General features: G+C 52.8%; 1 protein-coding gene across 1 annotated transcript in view; it reads left to right on the top strand.

Moving 5' to 3' along the window:
* LOC134540051 (vitellogenin-like) overlaps positions 1-18,999 on the top strand; it is a 76,802-nt gene that overhangs the window by 30,849 nt on the left and 26,954 nt on the right. The window lies entirely within an intron of this gene.

Genomic DNA, 18,999 nt, shown 5'->3' with positions numbered 1-18,999 from the left:
AAATGGATAAGGATTAATACTCCAACTAATTCCTTTTTCGACCTCATACATGTTTCTAGCTCCTTTTGGACATAACACTTTAGTATTGGTAGGGTTTAACATGAAACATGTTTAATCAGAATTGAATAGCCTTTCAGTCTGTTAAAGAATATTAAACTCTCTTCGTCTTTTAGACAGTAGGATATCTTCTGAAACCAGTTTCGAGTAGGTATCTTTTTTGCTGACACAACTACTTACTGCTCATGACAGATTCACTAATCCATGTTGTTATATCTGGATGTCGGTTGAGAAAGGCCCTATACCAAACAGGACCTGGTGTAGTCGACAAAAGGATTTGGGAGATTATTTAATTTAAGGAATTTTTTTCACACTGAACACATCTGGTTTACATCTAGGATATCCTTTATTACTACAATCAATGATCTATTTTTAAGGGTATTTTCCTTTACTTCCATTAAAGTCATTGAGCGGCCAGGGTGCTTCTTTACAACATCTTGCTTCATTTGGAACTGAATTGTAGTATGAAGGATATTATATTGTAATCCTACAACACCGCCAAGAATTGACGCATATGTTCCTTTACAAGGTATAATTTACTGGCACTCCCTGCCAGTACAGTTATAATTTATTGGCATCTCATGCCAAGATATGTAACTAGGGTAAGACATGGATATGAAAATTACGTATCTGAAGTACATGATAAAGGCTATTCGAATGTTATATTCAAACAATTAAAATGTGATATTACAGTGATTTGCAGGGGGTGCCTAAATTAAAAATATAACATAAATCCAGTACCAAATGATTGAATCCCAAATGTATTCAGTAAAGTTAGGTTATGTGCCAAATTCAATAAACAATAGGTAGAGTTGACTCCTGCAAGACTTATACAACTAAATATTTAAAAAAAATATATACAACATATGCATGAACTTTCCGATTATGCCACAGACCATTCTTATGTCATCCATTAGAAATAAACCACATAATTGAAATACATTACATTCATCCATAGATTAAACACTCAATGCAAAATGTAGGGAAATCATAGACACAACAATGTACCTAACATTAGGAATAGATCATATTTTTCCTATAAAAACATTAGCCTAAAGAACAAAATTACCCTAATTATTTACAAATATGTGCACTAAATATATATAATGGTTATACTGCCAATAATTATACTACTGCCGTCGCCCGGGTTCTCGCGTTGGAGACTCGGCGGTGTTCCTAGCAGGAAGGCTGTTTTGTTGCGGGGAAACGTGTCCGGGAGGGCGCCAGGCTAACGCGGTGGTTAGCCACGAGGTGGGTCGTGAGGTTTAAGGCCCCTGCGTGGCCCACTAGGAACTGCGGCGGTGGTGATGGTGCTAGGGATCCCTAATGCTTGTTGCCCCACTGGCCCTACAAAGCATAGGATGCTGATCCCTAACTAGATTGGTGAGGTTTTAGAAATAATGTACACGATTTTGCAGTCGTTCACACGTCTCGCACAGAGGGGGCAGAGTGGGCTTTAATTACGTTAGAAAACTACACGGCACTTACAGTCACACAAATTCCCTAATACAAAATACACCGTCCATTACACACTATGCACATTGACGCGCCGTCACTGACATTATGCCCTCACGCCAGTTACAGCTGAGGGAGAGTGTTCGTTTAGAGTCGGCTAATCCCATAATTGGTAAGCTGCGATGCGCGGGCCCACCTGTGTGGACCGCGGCTCGCTATTAAATTAAGAACACGTCTGTGCCTTGATGTAGCTAGTGCCTGTGCACTAAGCAATTAAATAAAGTTCTGTGGTGGCGGGAATCGGCCCGTGCCGTATATTGCACGGCCCCACGTAATGCGTTGTGTGGGGCGTGTTAAATTGACGTGGCTGGGTTAGGTCTTACACCGGAAAAGGACCGGGCACACACGGGGAGTATTTAAGAAAAGGTTTCGGTTGTGACTATAATTACCAGATTGAAGTTCGATGAATGCGAAATATGATGGCTCCCCGTGGGACGTGCGTCCGTCCCGGTCCGCGAGTCGCGCTGTACTGGCGTCTGGCCCTGACGCGAGGGAAGGGGTGAGCTCCCTGTCGTGTCAGAGTTTCCAAAGTTCCGTTATTCGTAAAAATCTATATAACTAACTAAATTTAAGTGGCTCTAAATTCACATAATAATACATAATGATTAATTTAATATCTATATATGTTTTAGAAATGACATTTAATAAGTATGTTTAAAATAAGTTTGAATATTAGAGTCAAGCTGGAGACTGTCTGTTTCTTGATAACTACTCCAGTGGCGAATGATAATGCTAATTTGGGGTGGTTTGAGTTACGTCACATATTTCACTACTGAATTTAGGCTGAAGGCCGCAAGGGTTGCACTCACAGCTGTTTTAGTAGAAAGCTACACGTGAGTGACCCGGGCACTCCTACGTCGCACTTGTGTTGCATGATGTTACTAATTCAATGCGGCGGGTTCGTTAATGTTTGGTGAATTTACTGTATAGCTGGCTTGGTTTGTCTTGCCAATTAATGAAGGGCGTTGAAATACCTAAGTTCCGCAGCGCTCGCCTGACTCGGGTGGGCCATGGCTAGGGGCGCGTTCTGTTAGCGGGGTTGGATACTGGCGGTTGCAGGTCGGGCTTTAGGGTGGCCTTCGGTCGGACGACGTCAAACGCCCCCCCTCGAGAAGCCCGACCTTGCGCCGCTAGTGACCCCGCCACGTGGAAGCGCCCTTAGCTTCGGCAGCAGCTCCACCCAGGTGGCACTCGCTGTGGCCGCAGCTGGTATGACCTGCGCTCCAGTCCCAGGTCGTCCCACGTCGAACACCTGGGTGCTGGCCGGGTGGCGTGGTCCCTCGGCGCCTTCCCTTGGTCGTAGTCGGCCAGGTAACCTGGCGGGCGGCGAGTCCTGTGGAGTCGGCCGCTGGGTCCGTCTCCCTGGTGAGGGGGCTCGCTGTGGGGCTCGGGTGCCTGAGGCCGCATGTCCTCCAGTACTGGGCAGGCCGTGGCTTGGTATGGCCTCCTCACCCGTTCCGGTATGACGGGCGGGTTCGTACCGGAGGCTTTCCCAGCTTCTTAGTCCGGCTCTGTCACCACGGGGGTGGTGTCGGCGTCGTCGTTCCCCGTCGGTGTGCCGGGGGTGTGGGAGAGCTCGGTGATGGAGAGTACCCAGTGGTTGTCGCCCTGTCGCTCTGGTGGTGTCGCGGGTTCTGGTTCGGCGGGCCACTCGATGAGGGGGCCTTGGGGCTCTGGTGGTGTCGTGGGTTCTGGTTCGGCGGGCCACTCGATGAGGGGGACCTGGGGCTCTGCCTGCAATACTTCTTCCCGGTCGTTTGGTGTCCCCCCAGAAGGAATGTTTTCCGCGGGTGTGTCGATGGTGCTTCCTGGTGTTGTGTCTAGGACGTATGTCTCCAGGTGTCGAGGGAGGCGCCGTTGCCGGTGAGGTCGTGACCTCGCCACATCTTCGGAGTCCGTCCCTGTGGGGTGTGAACCAGGTGCCTCGTGGGGCGTGGCCCTTGTCCTGGTGAACGAGGTGTTGGTGAACACCAGTGTGCGGGGTCGCAGTGTTTCCGACTGTCATGTGGGCATTGTATCCAGTGAGCTGTCCTCCCCGCCTGCCGCATCGTCGTCTGGGGTTGGGAAGTGTCCTCCTCCGCCACTCGTTCCCTCGGTAAGGGGGCGAGCCGGATGTCGTCCCGGTGGACCTTCTTCAGGCGCCGTCCTTTGGTGCGGACTAGGTATGTTGTCCTCCCCAGACGCGGTCGAACGGTGTATGGACCACTCCAGCGTGGGGCCAGCCCTGCGCAATAGTTGCGGGGTGCAGCTGAGAGTGGGTTCAATGCGTGCAAATACTTGATCTCCGACTTGTACCGCGAATGGTTGGTGGTTGGTGATTGGCGTAATCTTGGCGGCGTAGTCTTCCTGTCGCCATCATGCCCAATCGTGGAGGGCGAGGCGTCGTTGGTCACGTCCTTCTGCGGTTTCATCGGGGTGTGGGGTGCCATGTGTGGCCCATTCGCCCGGTAATGGCAGGTTGTGTCCTTGGATCATTTCGGCGGGTGTGAGTCCGGTGGCGGCATTACGGCGTCGTTGTATGTAGAAGAGTGCGTCCGCTACGTGTGTGTCCCACTGAGTGGTCCGCCCCCAATCGGATGCGGAGCTGCGCCTTCAGCTCCTGGTTACGCCGTTCTGTTGGGTTCGTCCTTGGGTGGTATGCGGGCGTGGTATGGCGCCTAATCTGCTGGTCGTGGCACCAACCTTTCCAGTGGCATCCCAGGAACTGGCTCGCGTTGTCCGTCAGGACCGATTGGGGGAGCCCCAGCGTGACAGGAACTCTCGTGTTAGTATCGAGATGATCGTGGGCATTCTCACGTTGCCGCATGGATACGCTTCTGTCCACCGGGTAAATAAGTTCATCACTACGAGTAAGAAGCATTTTCCAAGCGGCAAGCGGGGGTACGGTCCCATCACATCCAGGGCTATCGTCTGGAAGGCAGTCGTTGGTTCTCGAGGATGCTGTTGCTCCTCGCTGTCCCGTCGTCGTGCCTTCCTCGCCTGGCAGATCTCACACTCCCGCACGTACTCACGTACGTCGTGCATGATACGGGGCCAATGGTGGTGTCGGCCAATATCCCGTCGTGTTTGGTCGGTCCCCGGGTGTCCAGTGAGATCGTGGTCATGGAAGAACCGGAGCGTCGCCTCCGGCGGGACGTAGGTCCGCCAGTCCCCGTGTTCCCCCGGTGTTCGTGTCATAATTATGCCCTGCTGCATGTGCCACGCTTCGTCCCCGGCGATTGCCTGTTGGCGGCGTCGGTCGGCGTCTAGTGACGTCCCTTGGGCCCGGCTGACCCGGTGTTGTACATCGGCCATTGTTTGGGGCGGGTCCTCGTCCCCGTCCACGTCTGCCGTGATGCGTGTACACGCCGAGTCATGTCGTGTCCCGTCGTCTGCTGTGCCCGGCGGTAGTATGTCCTCCCAGTCGTTGGTGTCCATCAACTCCGCCTGCTCGTCAGGTTCTCGTGAGAGTAAGTCCGGCAGCTGGTTCTCGATGCCAGGGATATGTTCAACGTCGAAGTCAAAAGACTGGAGGAACAGGGCCCACCGGATTAACTTGCCCTTCCTCCCCTGCATGGTGTGTAGCCATGTGAGGCATCGATTTTCAGTCCTCAGCGTGAAGTTCTTCCCCTCCAGGTGGGGCCGGTACCTCTTCATGGCCCAGACTACAGCTAGACACTCTTGCTCGTTACTATGGTACCGGCGTTCGGCAAGCCCGAGCTTCGCGCTAGCGTAGTCGACGACCTCTCTGTCGCCGTGCTGGCCTACGTGGAAGAGTACCACGCCCACGCCACGTGCGCTGAAGTCCGTCTGTAGGTAGAGGCGGCGCCTGGGGTCAACTCGCGTGAGTATGTGGCAGCGGGTGAAGGCGGCTTTTATCCCGTCAAAGGCACGTTGTGCGTGTTCGCTCCATCGGTACCGCGACTGAGGGGATAGTAGATCTGTCAGTGGGACTATTATCTGTGAAAATTCGGGTATGTAACTTCTAAGCCAGTTCACGAGGCCAATGAACCTTTGCAACTGCTTGTGTGTTCGTGAAGGTTCCGCCTCCGCGATCTTCCGCAAGTGCTCCGGCTGAGGCCGATTCCCTGCCGCGCTCACAAGGTGTCCCAGGAACTCCGCTTCTTGAGTCCCGATGTGGCACTTCTGGGGCGCGACTGTTAGGTGGTGTGTGGCAAGGCGTTCCAACACCAGCGCGATGTGTCTGATATGGTCCTCCCACGTTTAGGAGAACACTATTACGTCATCCAGGTAAGCGATTGCGAATTGACCGAGGTAGCCCTCTAACACTCGGGTCATCATACATTGAAATGTGGCTGGGGCACATTTTAACCCAAACAGCATGGCGCGAAACTGTAATTTACGCCCATCAGGAATCGTGAATGCCGTTTTCTTCCTATCCTCAGCTCGTATGGGCACTTGCCAATAGCCAGCCTTCAGGTCGAGTGTACTGAAGACCCTCGCTCGACCGAGTCCGGCCACAGCGGCCTCGACGCTGATTTGAGGTGGGGGGGGGGGGGGGTACTGATCGTAATTGCATTTAACGGACGGAAGTCGACGTAAAAACGCAATGAGCCGTCCTTCTTGGGGGCCAGGACCACGCATGCGTTATAATGGCTGCTCGAAGGCTCTATCACCCCGTCCTTGAGCATGTCTGACACCTGTTCTCGGATGGCTCGCTGTTCACGGAATCCGTAGCCTCTCGGGGACTCGTGCACGGGGTTGTCGTGTGTTGTCGGGATATGATGCTCTGTGATGGTGGTGCGCCTGAGGGGGTCTGTGACACCAAAGACGTCTCGTCTCTCTGCTAGTACGCGATTGACGGCTGCCTAGTACTCGGGAGGGACATTGTGGCGCAACTGCTCTAAGGTTAAGCTCTCCGTGTGTGTCTCGGGGATGGCTCCGATAGCGTACACTGTGAGGCGTTCGCGGTTACCAATATGGACTCGCGTGGGTCTCATTTCTATCACTGCCGCCTGCTCTGCTAACCACGGCTGGCCTAGTACGATCTCCTCATGCAAGTTCTCAATGACAAGGGCAGTCACTGTGGTGGTGAAGTCCCGAAGGCTTACCTTGAGCTCTGCTTGTCCCGCCATCACTCCTGGTTGGGTGCTGGTTGCTAGTCTTAGCTCGGCCTAGATTGGCTGCAGCATGCTGGGCGGTACCAGGTGGGGTGCCACGAAGATGTGACTCGCGCCTGTGTCCACCAGGGCTGCCGCGGGGTGTCCGTTGACCTCCACCGGGAGTCGCAGTAGTCCGTCTCGAGCGCAGGTCAGCTGGTTCAGTTGGGGTGGCGTCTCCTCTGTGTGTTGCGCAGGCTGGGTCGTGGTGTTCGGAGGCATGGTGTTTAGCGCCACGCCCCCGGGGTTGCGTTTCCCGTCGTGGTGGGGGTGTGTTGGTTTGTTGATGAGTGGGGCAGTCGTTGTGCCAATGACATGTGCCGGTGGGGCAGCCTAATCGGCACTGTGGTAGTTGGGGTTCACCTCGCCGTGATGTCCCGTCATACCGTCCCGGTGTCGCTGCTTCGCGGTGTGGTGGTGCGCCTTCGATGGCGCGGCGTCGCGTGGTTGGTGGGTACCCGCCCGTATCGGAGTCACGTATGACATGCGACCTCGGCTCTAGTGCGAGGCTGGTGTTCCCGCGTCCCGTGCTTGGCGTATTGCAACGCCATAGTCCCTGGAGGTTACGTTCAGTTTCTGTGGCTTGTTGTACGTTGGCCTTTATGGACTCGGGTCGGCAACACCGCATGAAGGGTTGCAGTTCGTTTCGCATCAGGGCCATCACTGTAGTGAGAGCGGCGATCGATTCGGCGGTGGGTGCTACTCGCTTGAACAACTGGATCTTCTGAGATACGAAATGTTCGGCAGGTTCGCCGTCGCGTTGGTGTTTGCCGTAGAATCGGGAGGTGCATTGGACTAGCGCTTGGTCGGTGTCGAACCGGTTTCTGAGTGACGTCGCGAATTCTTCCCAGGGCATGGCAAACCATCCCCAGAGGCCCCACCACTGGCGGGCGGTCCCCTTCAGCTGTTCGCTGACGCGTCTCGACCACTCGTCGGCCTGTATGCCGGACCGTGCTAGCCTCGCTTCGCAGTGTGTTAAGAACTTCTTCAGTTCCTCGTGCCCGACTCCGCTGAATTCGGGTAGCACCAGCTTCCCTGAATAGCAGGGGCTGTGACTGTACGCACCGGTGTGTGGTACGGCGAGTGACGATGGTTTGCGGGCGTAGATAGCGGTCGGGTGTGTGTGTACCCATCTGGCACGTAGTTGGTAGCATGTCTACCAATGTCTCGTGGGTCGTTGTTTCCGTCTTTAGTGGTACCTGAGATTTTTCCGGTGGTGCCTCGTCCCATGGTCTGACCCAGGTGTGATCGGGCGCTTCGTTCAGGTGGGCTGTGCACTGACACGTTCGGTACCATGGCAGTGATCCCGTCAGCAAGTCGACATCTTTGGGTAGTAGGCAGTGTGTGCACACGATGCTTCTCGGTGGTGCCTGCATGGTTTTGCGGTTGTTCTGGCCTATTATTAACTGTTCAATCGGGTTGGTCTGTGTGCGCGCGGCGTGGCGTTCGGCGGCTGGAGAGGTGCCCGGACGGCCGCACAAAACGGAGGCCGAGAATGGCCGCGTCGTGGGCGGGGGTGCGGATGGATGTGCGAGGCGACGGGCGAGAGCGCCCGGACGGCCGCACAAAGCGGAGGGTGGAAACGTGTGAACTGGAGGGGGGGAGTGCGGATAGCCGTGCGCAGCGACAGCCGAGAGCGCCAGGACAGCCGCACAAGTCGGAGGTCAAAACTGTCCGCGGCGGAGGAGGGGGTCGGATGGGCGTGCGAGGCAACGGGCGAGGGCGCCTGGACACTCGCACAAAGCGGAGGACGGAAAACGGGCGAAGTGGAAGAGGGGTGTGAAGGGGTGCTGGTGGTGACGTCGGTGGTCCGCGTCACGAGCTGGGCCGGAATGTTCGCTGGAGGAGGGGAGGGTTGTTACCCCTTTGTCTCCTTGCTGCGTTGCACCGGCCTGTCTGACCCTAATCCCTTCTTCTGCGCAAAATGGCCGTCCTGTGTCCGCGTTGTGGCCGGAAAGAAAAAATGGACATATAATGGCTAAAAAAAAATGTTTTCGGTAAAGTTCTCTTCTGTAACGCACGTGAAGGAAGTCTTGAATTTTCTGTTGTCGCCCCACGCAGCAGGCGCCAAATGCCGTCGCCCGGGTTCTCGCATTCGAGACTCGGCGGGTTTTCTAGTAGGAAGGCTGTTTTGTTGCGGAGAAACGTGTCCGGGAGGGCGCCAGGCTAACGCGGTGGTTAGCCACGAGGTGGGTCGTGAGGTTCGAAGGCCCCTGCGTGGCCCACTAGGAACTGCGGCGGTGGTGATGGTGCTAGGGATCCCTAATGCTTGTTGCCCCACTGGCCCTACACAGCATAGGACGCTGATCCCTAACTGGATTGGTGAGGTTTTAGAAGTAATGTACACGATTTTGCAGTCGTTCACACGTCTCGCACAGAGGGGGCGGAGTGGGCTTTAATTACGTTAGTAAACTACATGGCACTTACATTGACTGTCACAGGGGTAGCCCCACCTTTTCTTTGGTAACCCAGCGCTCTTAGCGAAAGCCCTACCGCCCTGGGGCCCCCACGGGCGTAGATGCGGATACGCCGCATACGCAACCAGGAAGAGTGTTAGAGCTTATGGCTATGCAAAGGGAGACTGAGGCTACCCATCTCAGTTTATGCACCACCTCCGGCCCCCCACTCCACTCAGCTAACCAGAAAGTTGGATGCTCCCTTAGCCCTCTGGAGTTGTCATCACTTCTGGCGTCTACCCCAGTCTCCCGCTCTCACACTGGGACTCCTCAATCACCTAGCGAACCCGCGGTCCGGTGGAGGCCTACCCAACCTCTCCCAGCTGACCAGGCTGGTAACCGGAGCTATTCTCATCGCTCAACACGCCGGCACATCAGAGGGTTAGGGAACCCTAATACCTGCCCCTAAAGCACTCGGGGCACCACTCCCAAGTACGAGTCCTTCCCAACAAGAATCCTGGGCCTTAGAGGAAACCTCAGCGGGGCACCATTCAAACATGGTGGATTCTCCCCGTACTACGACCAACTTTTGGTCTCGTCGGCAGACTGTTCGCCGGTAGTTTGACCAGACCACCGCGTTTCAGAGTGCAGCCACGAGGTGTCCTCGTCGCCTCGGAAAACCCTCCGACCCGCCGTACCTTGGCCCGACGGGTTTACAGCCGATTAAGGCCCGGATGCGACTGCACTCGTCGGGCGACGACCGCCGTCAAACCCAGCTGGAAAATGGCAACTACAGTGCCCAGGCAGGAGGCACCTGGGGGTTTCCTCAGTATCTACCGACTACAAGGCTAAAGGGGAAACCTCGCCGTGCAGTTTACAGCCCGTTTTTAGGCCCGGTCGCCCGACACCTCAACCACCATACCCAGTCGAACTCCTTTACCATGGGGCCTGATACATTCACTATGGGGCCCTTTGGGACCGATGCACCGAGGCTCGGCCGTCGAACCCCCCGGAAAGGTTTCTATCGCATCTGCTGTTGCCCGCAGATTCAGCCCTTTCACCATTTCCGGTCTCATACATGCAATTGAGGATGCACTGAGGCAGAGTTAGACCCGGCAGCGCCCTCTTTAGTTAGAGAGGTGCTATGACCAGAGGTTGGGGAACCCTCCCAACATAGTCACCACGATCCTCCCCCAACAGTGGTGCCAACGTGGAGGCAGAGGGTTGCCACTTGATGTGGAGAGGCTATATAATCGCATCACACACCCTTTCCACGGGCTTGATGGTTCATGTCTCGGATACTAGAACCGGCAACAGTTCCGACACCTCAAGCGACAATCACCTTCCTAACAGTATGTGGAAACCTCAGGACAGGCAGAGGAGACCTCGGGGTTGCCTGAATCCCCTCACCGACTACAAGGCTAAAGGGGAAACCTCGCCGTGCAGTTTACAGCCCGTTTTTAGGCCCGGGTACCTGTCCTTCAACGCCACTCCCAGAAAGGTCAAACCCACTCCCACCAACTACACGGCACTTACAGTCACACGAATTCCCTAATACAAAATACACTGTCCATTACACACTATGTGCTCTGACGCGCCGTCACTGACATTTTGCCCTCACGCCAGTTACAGCTGAGGGAGAGTGTTTGATTAGAGTCGGCTAATCCCATAATTGGTAAGCTGCGATGCGCGGGCCCACCTGTGTGGACCGCGGCTCGCTATTAAATTAAGAACACGTCTGCGCCTTGATGTAGCTAGTGCCTGTGCACTAAGCAATTAAATAAAGTTCTGTGGTGGCGGGAGTCAGCCCGTGCCGTATATTGCACGGCCCCACGTAATGCGTTGTGTGGGGCATGTTAAATTGACGCGGCTGGGTTAGGCCCTACACCGGAAAAGGACCGGGCGCACACGGGGAGTATTTAAGAAAAGGTTTCGGTTGTGACTATAATTACCAGATTGAAGTTCGATGAATGCGAAAGATGATGGTTCCCCGTGGGACGTGCGTCCGTCCCGGTACGCGAGTTGCGCTGTACTGGCGTCTGGCCCTGATGCGAGGGAGGGTGAGCTCCCTGTCGTGTCAGAGTTTCCAAAGTTCCGTTATTCGTAAAAATCTATATAATTAACTAAATTTAAGTGGCTCTAAATTCACATAATAATACATAATGATTAATTTAATATCTATATATGTTTTAGAAATGACATTTAATAAGTATGTTTAAAATAAGTTTGAATATTAGAGTCAAGCTGGAGACTGTCTGTTTCTTGATAACTACTCCAGTGGCGAATGATAATGCTAATTTGGGGTGGTTTGAGTTACGTCACATATTTCACTACTGAATTTAGGCTGAAGGCCGCAAGGGTTGCACTCACAGCTGTTTTAGTAGAAAGCTACACGTGAGTGACCCGGGCACTCCTACGTCGCACTTGTGTTGCATGATGTTACTAATTCAATGCGGCGGGTTCGTTAATGTTTGGTGAATTTACTGTATAGCTGGCTTGGTTTGTCTCGCCAATTAATGAAGGGCGTTGAAATACCTAAGTTCCGCGGCGCTCGCCTGACTCGGGTGGGCCATGGCTAGGGGCGCGTTCTGTTAGCGGGGTTGGATACTGGCGGTTGCAGGTCGGGCTTTAGGGTGGCCTTCGGTCGGACGACGTCACTACCTACTTGTATTGTCAATTGAAGCTATGTTATATATTTATATTAGGCCGCTTAAAAATTGCCGGGTAATGTTATTTTAACATCTAGGTAGAAATAAAATATTATTAGAAGCTGGGAGTTATACTTCTTGCTGAATTATAGGAATACATGAGGCCAGATATTGTTAGGTGTAGATGGCAAGGCAAATTAACAAGAATAGAAGGCTGTGATATATTTTTTTGTTTTAAGGGATATGCAATAGATGAAAAAGCAGCTCAAAGAATAATTATATAATAAATTAGATTAAAATCGGATTTGAATTGAATAACATAACAAACAAAAGTTCATCAGTTAATGAATAAGCCATGTGACCCTTGTGACTAATGAAAATTTAGTACTGTTATAGAATTATCAACTATAGTTGCCGCCATCCGGGTTCTCGTGTTCGAGACCGGGCGTGTATCCGAGCGGGAAACTGGTTCTTATTGAAATTGTGTTCTGGGAGGGCGCCAGGCTAGCTTGGCGTCTAACCAAATTTGGGTTTCGTGGGTGCGTTGCCCCTGCGTGGCCTACTAGGACCATCGGCGTAGCTCGCGGTTGGAGTGGTCCCTGGCTGGTATCACATCACAGGCCCTGTGCAGCATAATACGCTGGTTCCTAGCTGGGATAGGGAGACTCAATACAATAACAAACACGAACTCGAGATTTATACTGTCGATGACACGTCGCGCATGGAGTGTGCGGAGTGGACGTTTAATCAGGTGGACAGTTACAGTCGTAATTACACTTACATTAAACTTGCACGGCGCACAAGGAATTACCCTACAAAAATATACTTTGTAAAAAAATACTGCTCTGACGCACTGTCCCTAGTTTAAGCCCTCACGCCAGCCGAGGTTAGGGGGGGGGGGGAGTTGATTGGAGATGGCCAATCCCGAAAGTTGCTAATTTGGCGGCGTCCGTGTTCACCTGTGTGAGTCGCGGCCCGCAGTTAAATTAGATGAAAAGTTTTTACACGTAGTTGTCGTCGGCGCCCGTGCACTCGACTTTTAGTAAAAGTTCGTTGATAGCGGGAGTCGGCCCGCACCGTAAGGTGAACTACCCCGCGTAATGTCTCGTGCGGGGAGTTTAAAGTTAGGCAGCTGGGTTAGGCCCTACACCGTAAAAGAACCAGCGATGCACGGGGAGTTTACACAAAAAGAATAAAACAGGTTTAGGTTGATGACTATAATTACCAGAAATACTGCTCAGTGTAGAATAAAGGATGATGACTCCCGGTGGAACACACATCCACCCCGGTCTGCGAGTCGCTCGGTACTCGCGTATGGCCTTGGTGCGAGGGAAGGTCTCGGCATTCTCTCGCACCAAAGTTGCTAAAGTTCCGTTATTCGGAATTTATTTTAATAATAAACTGAGAGCAGCTCTAAATTCATACATTAATTATTCTTAATTAATCTGATTGGCAGATGGCCTTTAATAACTACGTTTAATTAATTTGTCAATGTTCAGAGTCACACCAGAGTCAGTTTGTCGCTTGCTGATCACTCCAGTGGCTAGTTACACATAAAAAACGGGGAGGTATTATTTACTTTAACACAACACTATAATTAATTAAGGCTGAAGGCCGCAAAGGAGACACTCACAAACTTATTATGGCAAGTTCACACGTGAGTGACTCGGGCACTCCTGCGTCGCAATTTCCTTTGGCGGGGGTTTTGATTAATATTGAATTTACCATTAAATTATGTTAGATTGTTAATGAACTGGGGTCGAGGTGTTTAATTAATTAGACTCGGCCCTTGGTTCTAACGTGGTATCGGATGCTCGCCTGACTCGGATGGGCCATGGCTAGGGGTGCGTTCCATTAGCGGGGCCGGATACTGGTGGGTTCAGGTAGGGCTTTAGGTGGCCTTCGGCCGGACGACGTCATAGTTATTTATTGCGGGACTGATTGGGAAAAATGGAACATTGACAAGAAAACTTGCGCCAACTATGAAAATATTTAGAAGACATATCGTAAATATTTAAAATATAACACATTTTATACATTATCTTTAATTGTAGGTATGTAAGTGATTTTTTTTGGTCTATGAAATGCTACAACTTAAGTAGAAAAGTGAATCGTAAATTAGTAAGGTAGAGTTTTTGCAAATTTCTCTATGAACTGTTACAAGGCGTAGAAAATCGAATCGTAAATTAGTAAGGGCGACAAATTGCAACGAAAAGACGCCTTGATTGTTTCACTAGTGTTTATATAATATAAATCTAAAGTTTAAATTTAATAAATTGTCTTTCTTAAGTTGATTATTCAGTAGAAAATGGTAGTTAAATCTATGGGCGTTTATTATTAAATACATTTTAAATGCATAACTACAATTGAAATAAAACTGCCAATAAAAATTATATCATGACCATGATCATGCCTTTAAAATATCTTAATATGTGTTCTGTGCGTAATAATTTCCAATTATTTTTAAATATTACATGTTACAAAATTATTTTGGCATAAAAACTGTTGAAACCAATATTAAGATTTTCGGTTTATATATTTTCACCGCAATAGAAGGTTTTCATTTATTGACCAAAAATGTTAGTATGTTTATATTGGTCACAGAATAATGCAAATAATGTATAATGGCAGTTCTGTTTTGAATTACATAAATTTTACAGTGTGTCGCATACCCGTCTCCGTAGAATGCGTGGAGACGTGGTGGACGTCTCTCGGCCGTTTTCTTGTATTGCCCGGCGCCAGCTCTCTCATATAGAGCAGCCTCCTGCGGGGAGGCAGGGGTGGACCATCCGGCCCGGTTAGCTGCCGAGGGACGTCTCCCGCGCTGGAGAAATGTGCGGTGCAGGCTAGTTGTGTTAGTCCACGTGTTTTGGCCCGCAGACACGTCAGATACAAAACAACACTCACACACACGGTAAAGAAAATGATAAAAGAGATTATAAAACACTATAGAACAGAACCCAAAAGCGATAATAGCGGCGAGTTTATGGAGCATCTCGCTACTGCGTCTAGCCTCAAAGGTGGCTCACACGGGACTGGAGACCAGGATGCGAGCGCACTGCTCTTGTGCGCACGGAGCGGAAATGACGTCATTCCCAAAGCCACGGCGCACTGCGGACAGGTCCACGATCGGGGCTTTAACCTAGAGGCACGGAGGTACGACGTCAGACGCCCACTCCCTGGATAAGCCCGGGTCAAGGCCATCCGTGCTTCCACCCGAGGCAGCAGGATCGGGATGCCCTCTCCCACAGCTGTCTTCGGGGTTAGGGCTGCCTCTCTCACCCCATACTCGCCGGGTCGTCGTATACAAGCGCGTCCAGCTCCGAGCCTGTGACATTGTCTGCCAAGTAACGTGGGGCTCGGCGACGTCGTAGGTTGCATCTCGGGGTTGTCTCAGCCGGCTCCTCGACTGTGACTCGGAACTCTGCATCGGCGAGGGGGCACCATGTCCCCATCCACCTCAGGTGGGGGAGAGTGGCTCAGCTGCCTCCTCCTCATCCTGCTCGGTCACCAGAGGTTGTTCGTCCGCCGCATCGGCGCCCGCCTCGGGCATCCCGGTGACGTTACTGATCTGTGTCCGCGTCGTGCGTCTCCGATGGCGTCGCCTCGGACTTGTGGCTGAGCTTCCTGCTGTTTCCAGCGTCGCTGTTTCTGGGCTGTGGACAGCATGGAACAGGCCCCGCATGCCTCGGGGCGTGATCGAGTCATCTGAAGTAAGCGTTTCGTCTACTTCTACTAGGGGGACATCTTCAGAGACCAAATTTTCTCCTGGGAATGTTGTTCTCCATATGGTGTCTCGGTGCACTTTTCGCACCCGCTGTCCATCCAGGCGGACCAGGTAGGGGCTCCTACTTAGCTGTTTAAGGATCGGGTGTGGTCCCGACCATCTGGGGCTCAACCCGGCATTGTAGTTCTTAGCCATACTGGACAGAGGCTGCGTGCACACGTATACTAGTTCTCCAGGTTGGAGTTCCGGTGGCATTCGGCTCATCTGCGGTGTTGTCGGGCGAGTATAGGTCCTCTGGTGTTCGCGCGCTGTTGTCATTTCTGCCTCTCGCCATTGATGGCGCTCCTCTGGGTATTCTTCTTCATCGTCTACCCCGTGGGCTGTCCATTCTCCTGGCAAGGGCAAATCGGATGCAAAACAGAGCCTCTGCAAGATGGTTGTCACACTTAGTATGGTTGCTACCCAGCCTTATGCGCATCTGGAATTTCAACTCTTGGTTTCGCCTTTCTGTCAGGTTGGCTCAGGGGTGGTAGGCAGGCAGGCGTGGTCCGGTGTTCGATGTGCCATGAGTTGCACATCTCCCGCAACTGCCTCCCGGCGAATTGGCTGGAGTTGTCCGTCAGCAGGTCTCTTGGGTAGCCCCAATGCGGGAAGCATTCCGTTTGCAATATTGTCCCAATGGTGTTGGCCCGAAAATTGCTGGTGGGGTAAGTTTCTACCCAACGGGTGAAGAGATTAGTCACTACTACCAAGAATCTCTTGCTCCGGGCTGTGTGGGGATATGGCCCCATGATGTCCAGCACGATGGACTGGTAAAGGGGTAGAGGGAATGCAAGGCTGTTGTTGCTCCGTCCTGTTGCTCTGCCGCGCTTTCCGTTCCTGACACGTCTCACAAGTCCTCACGTACTACCGCACGTTCCGGGCCATGCCGGGCCAGTGATAGTGCTGACCGACTGCCCGCCGTGTTTGGTCTGCCCCAGGGTGCCCGGCCAGGTCGTGATCATGAATAAAGCGCAACACCGCTTCACGTGCCTCTGGTGGGACATAGGTGTGCCACTCCTGATTGGATCCCATTCCTCGTGTGTAGAGCACGCCGTCCCTCGTAGTCCAGGTCTCTCATGGTTCCGCTATTTGCTTCGCGCATCTGCACTCAGCATCCTGAGAGGTGCATTGGGCATCGTGCACCCGACATTTCAGCTCGATCAGGTCCGCAGGATGTGGGTTGTCGTCCACACCTAGAGCAAGCAGGCGGCAGGTTGGGTCCCTTGGGTGGTGGTGATCCATCTCATGGCCAGGTGGCAGTATCTCATCGCAAGATACCTCGTTCTCCAGGCATGATCCCTGATCAGGGTCCCATGACAGCACATCTGGCAGCTCATTTTATACTCCTGTGACGTGCTCCACAATGAAGTCGAACGACTGTAGAAACAGCGCCCACCTCACGAGTTTGCTTTTCCGTCCCTGGAGGGTCCGCAATCACATGAGGCATTGGTTGTCAATGCGCAATACAAATTGCCTACCCTCGAGGTAGGGACGTTACTTCCCCAGTGCCCATACCACTGCCAGGCACTCCTGTTCATTGCTGTGGTTGTTCCGTTCAGCATGGCCGAACTTGGCACTGGCGTAGTCGATTATGCACCTGTCCCCATTTTCGTCTCATTGGTATAGCACTGCACCCACCCCCTCGGCACTCGCATCCATCTGAACGTACAGCATCCTCTTGGGGTTTATCCATGACAGAGTGTGGCATCGGAGAAAGGCTGCCTTCAAGCTGTCCAGTGCCTTCTGTGCAGCCGGTGTCCAGTGGTAGCGCTGTCGTGGTGACAACAGATCTGTCAGGGGGGCAGTGAGCATGGAGAACTGCTGGATATAGTCCTACAGCCAGTTGGCGAGGCCCAAGAGCTTCTGCAACTGCTTGCGGGTTCTAGGGGGTTCAGCTTCTGCAATTTTCGCCAGGTGCATCGGGTGTGGACAATTACCCTCAGCATCCACCACATGCCCCAAAAACTCCACCTCTCTCCGTCCAATGTGACACTTCTGTGTGGCACAGGTCAGGTGGTGCATCTCGAGCCGCTCCAGGACCAGGGACAGGTGCCGCACATGGTCCTCCCAGGTCTTGGAGTACACGATCACATCGTTGAGGTAGGCTGTCACGAACTGGCCAATGCACCCTTCCAGTATGCGGGCCATCATAGATTGAAATATGGCCGGTGCGCAATTGAGCCCAAAGGGCATGGCACAGAACTGAAAGCATCTACCATCAGGCACCGTGAACGCAGTCTTTTCTCTGTCACCTGGGTGTATTGGCACCTGCCAAAAGCCCGAATGTAAGTCAAGGGCCGTAAACACTCGTGCTTTGCCCAGGCCTGCCAAGGCCTCATTCACACTGATCTGCGGTGGTGGAGAACTGATGGTGACACTATTCAGGGGACGGAAGTTCACACAGAAGCGCATGGTCCCATCCTTCTTGGCAGCTAGGACGTTGCGTGAGTTGTATGTGCTGTTGGAGGGTTCAATGACACCATCTCGCAACATTTTGTGCACTTGCTCACGTATCACCCATCACCCGTTGCTCACGGAAACCATATCCTCTGGGGGCCTCATACACTGGTTGGTCGTGCATAGTGGGGATTCGGTGTTCTGTCACCGTTGTGCACCTGAGTGGGTCGGCAGTGGCGAAGATGCTCTGCCTTTCCATTATGAGCCGCCTGAATGCATCCTGATACTCTGGGGGTACACCATTGTCCACATCTTCTAACTTCGTGGGCTCTCTCGGGGGAGGTGGTGATCTACCTAGTGCATACACTGCCAAGCATTCAAGTTTACCGACATGCACTAGCCCAGAGGCCGGTGCTATCACTGTGTCATGCTCCACCAACCAATGCTGTCCAAGCACTAGGTCCTCCTACTACAACTGCTGCCATCTGTGTAACCAGCTCCCTCACACTCACCCTTATGATGGCGTCCCCCATGGCTGTCCCGACTCGGGTGCTCGTGGCCAGGCGCAGCGTGCGTCTTGGTGTGACGTCCGCTGGCGGTACCAAGTGTTGGGCCACAAACACGTGGCTCGCACCTGTATCTACGAGAGCGGCCGTCGGTCTCCCGTTCAGAATGACGGGTACCTGCATCAGCCAGTCGTCTGGGGTGGTGAGCTGTCCCAGTTTATGCGTGTCTCGTCTGTGGCTTCGGGAAGGGGGTTAGGTGGTATGGGGGGCAGAACTGTTGGTCCTACACCCCCTGCTGCCCGTTTCCCACCGGTTGTTGTTGTCTTGGGCAGTCCTGATGCCAATAAAACATGTCCTGTGGGCATCCAAGGTGACACTGGGGTGGTCGGCCTCCGTCCCGCCGATTCCCCGCGTTCCGCCACTCTGGTGTGGTGGTCTGTCGTCTGCCACTCAGTGGGCCTTCGATTGCCCGTGCTACCGTCTGCAGTGGATGTTCGGGCTGCGTGTCTCCCTCTGGGAGAGCGGGCGCTCTTTACTGGTGTCTGGGATCTCGTCTGGGAGTGGTCGTAATTGTCAGTCGCCCCAGAAGGCTCTGCAGGTTGCTTTCCGTGG

Source organism: Bacillus rossius, chromosome 16, assembly GCF_032445375.1.
Source record: "Bacillus rossius redtenbacheri isolate Brsri chromosome 16, Brsri_v3, whole genome shotgun sequence".
NCBI lineage: Eukaryota > Metazoa > Arthropoda > Insecta > Phasmatodea > Bacillidae > Bacillus > Bacillus rossius.
The sequence above is the reverse complement of the archived record's forward strand: the minus strand, read 5'-3'. Positions and strand labels throughout refer to the sequence as shown.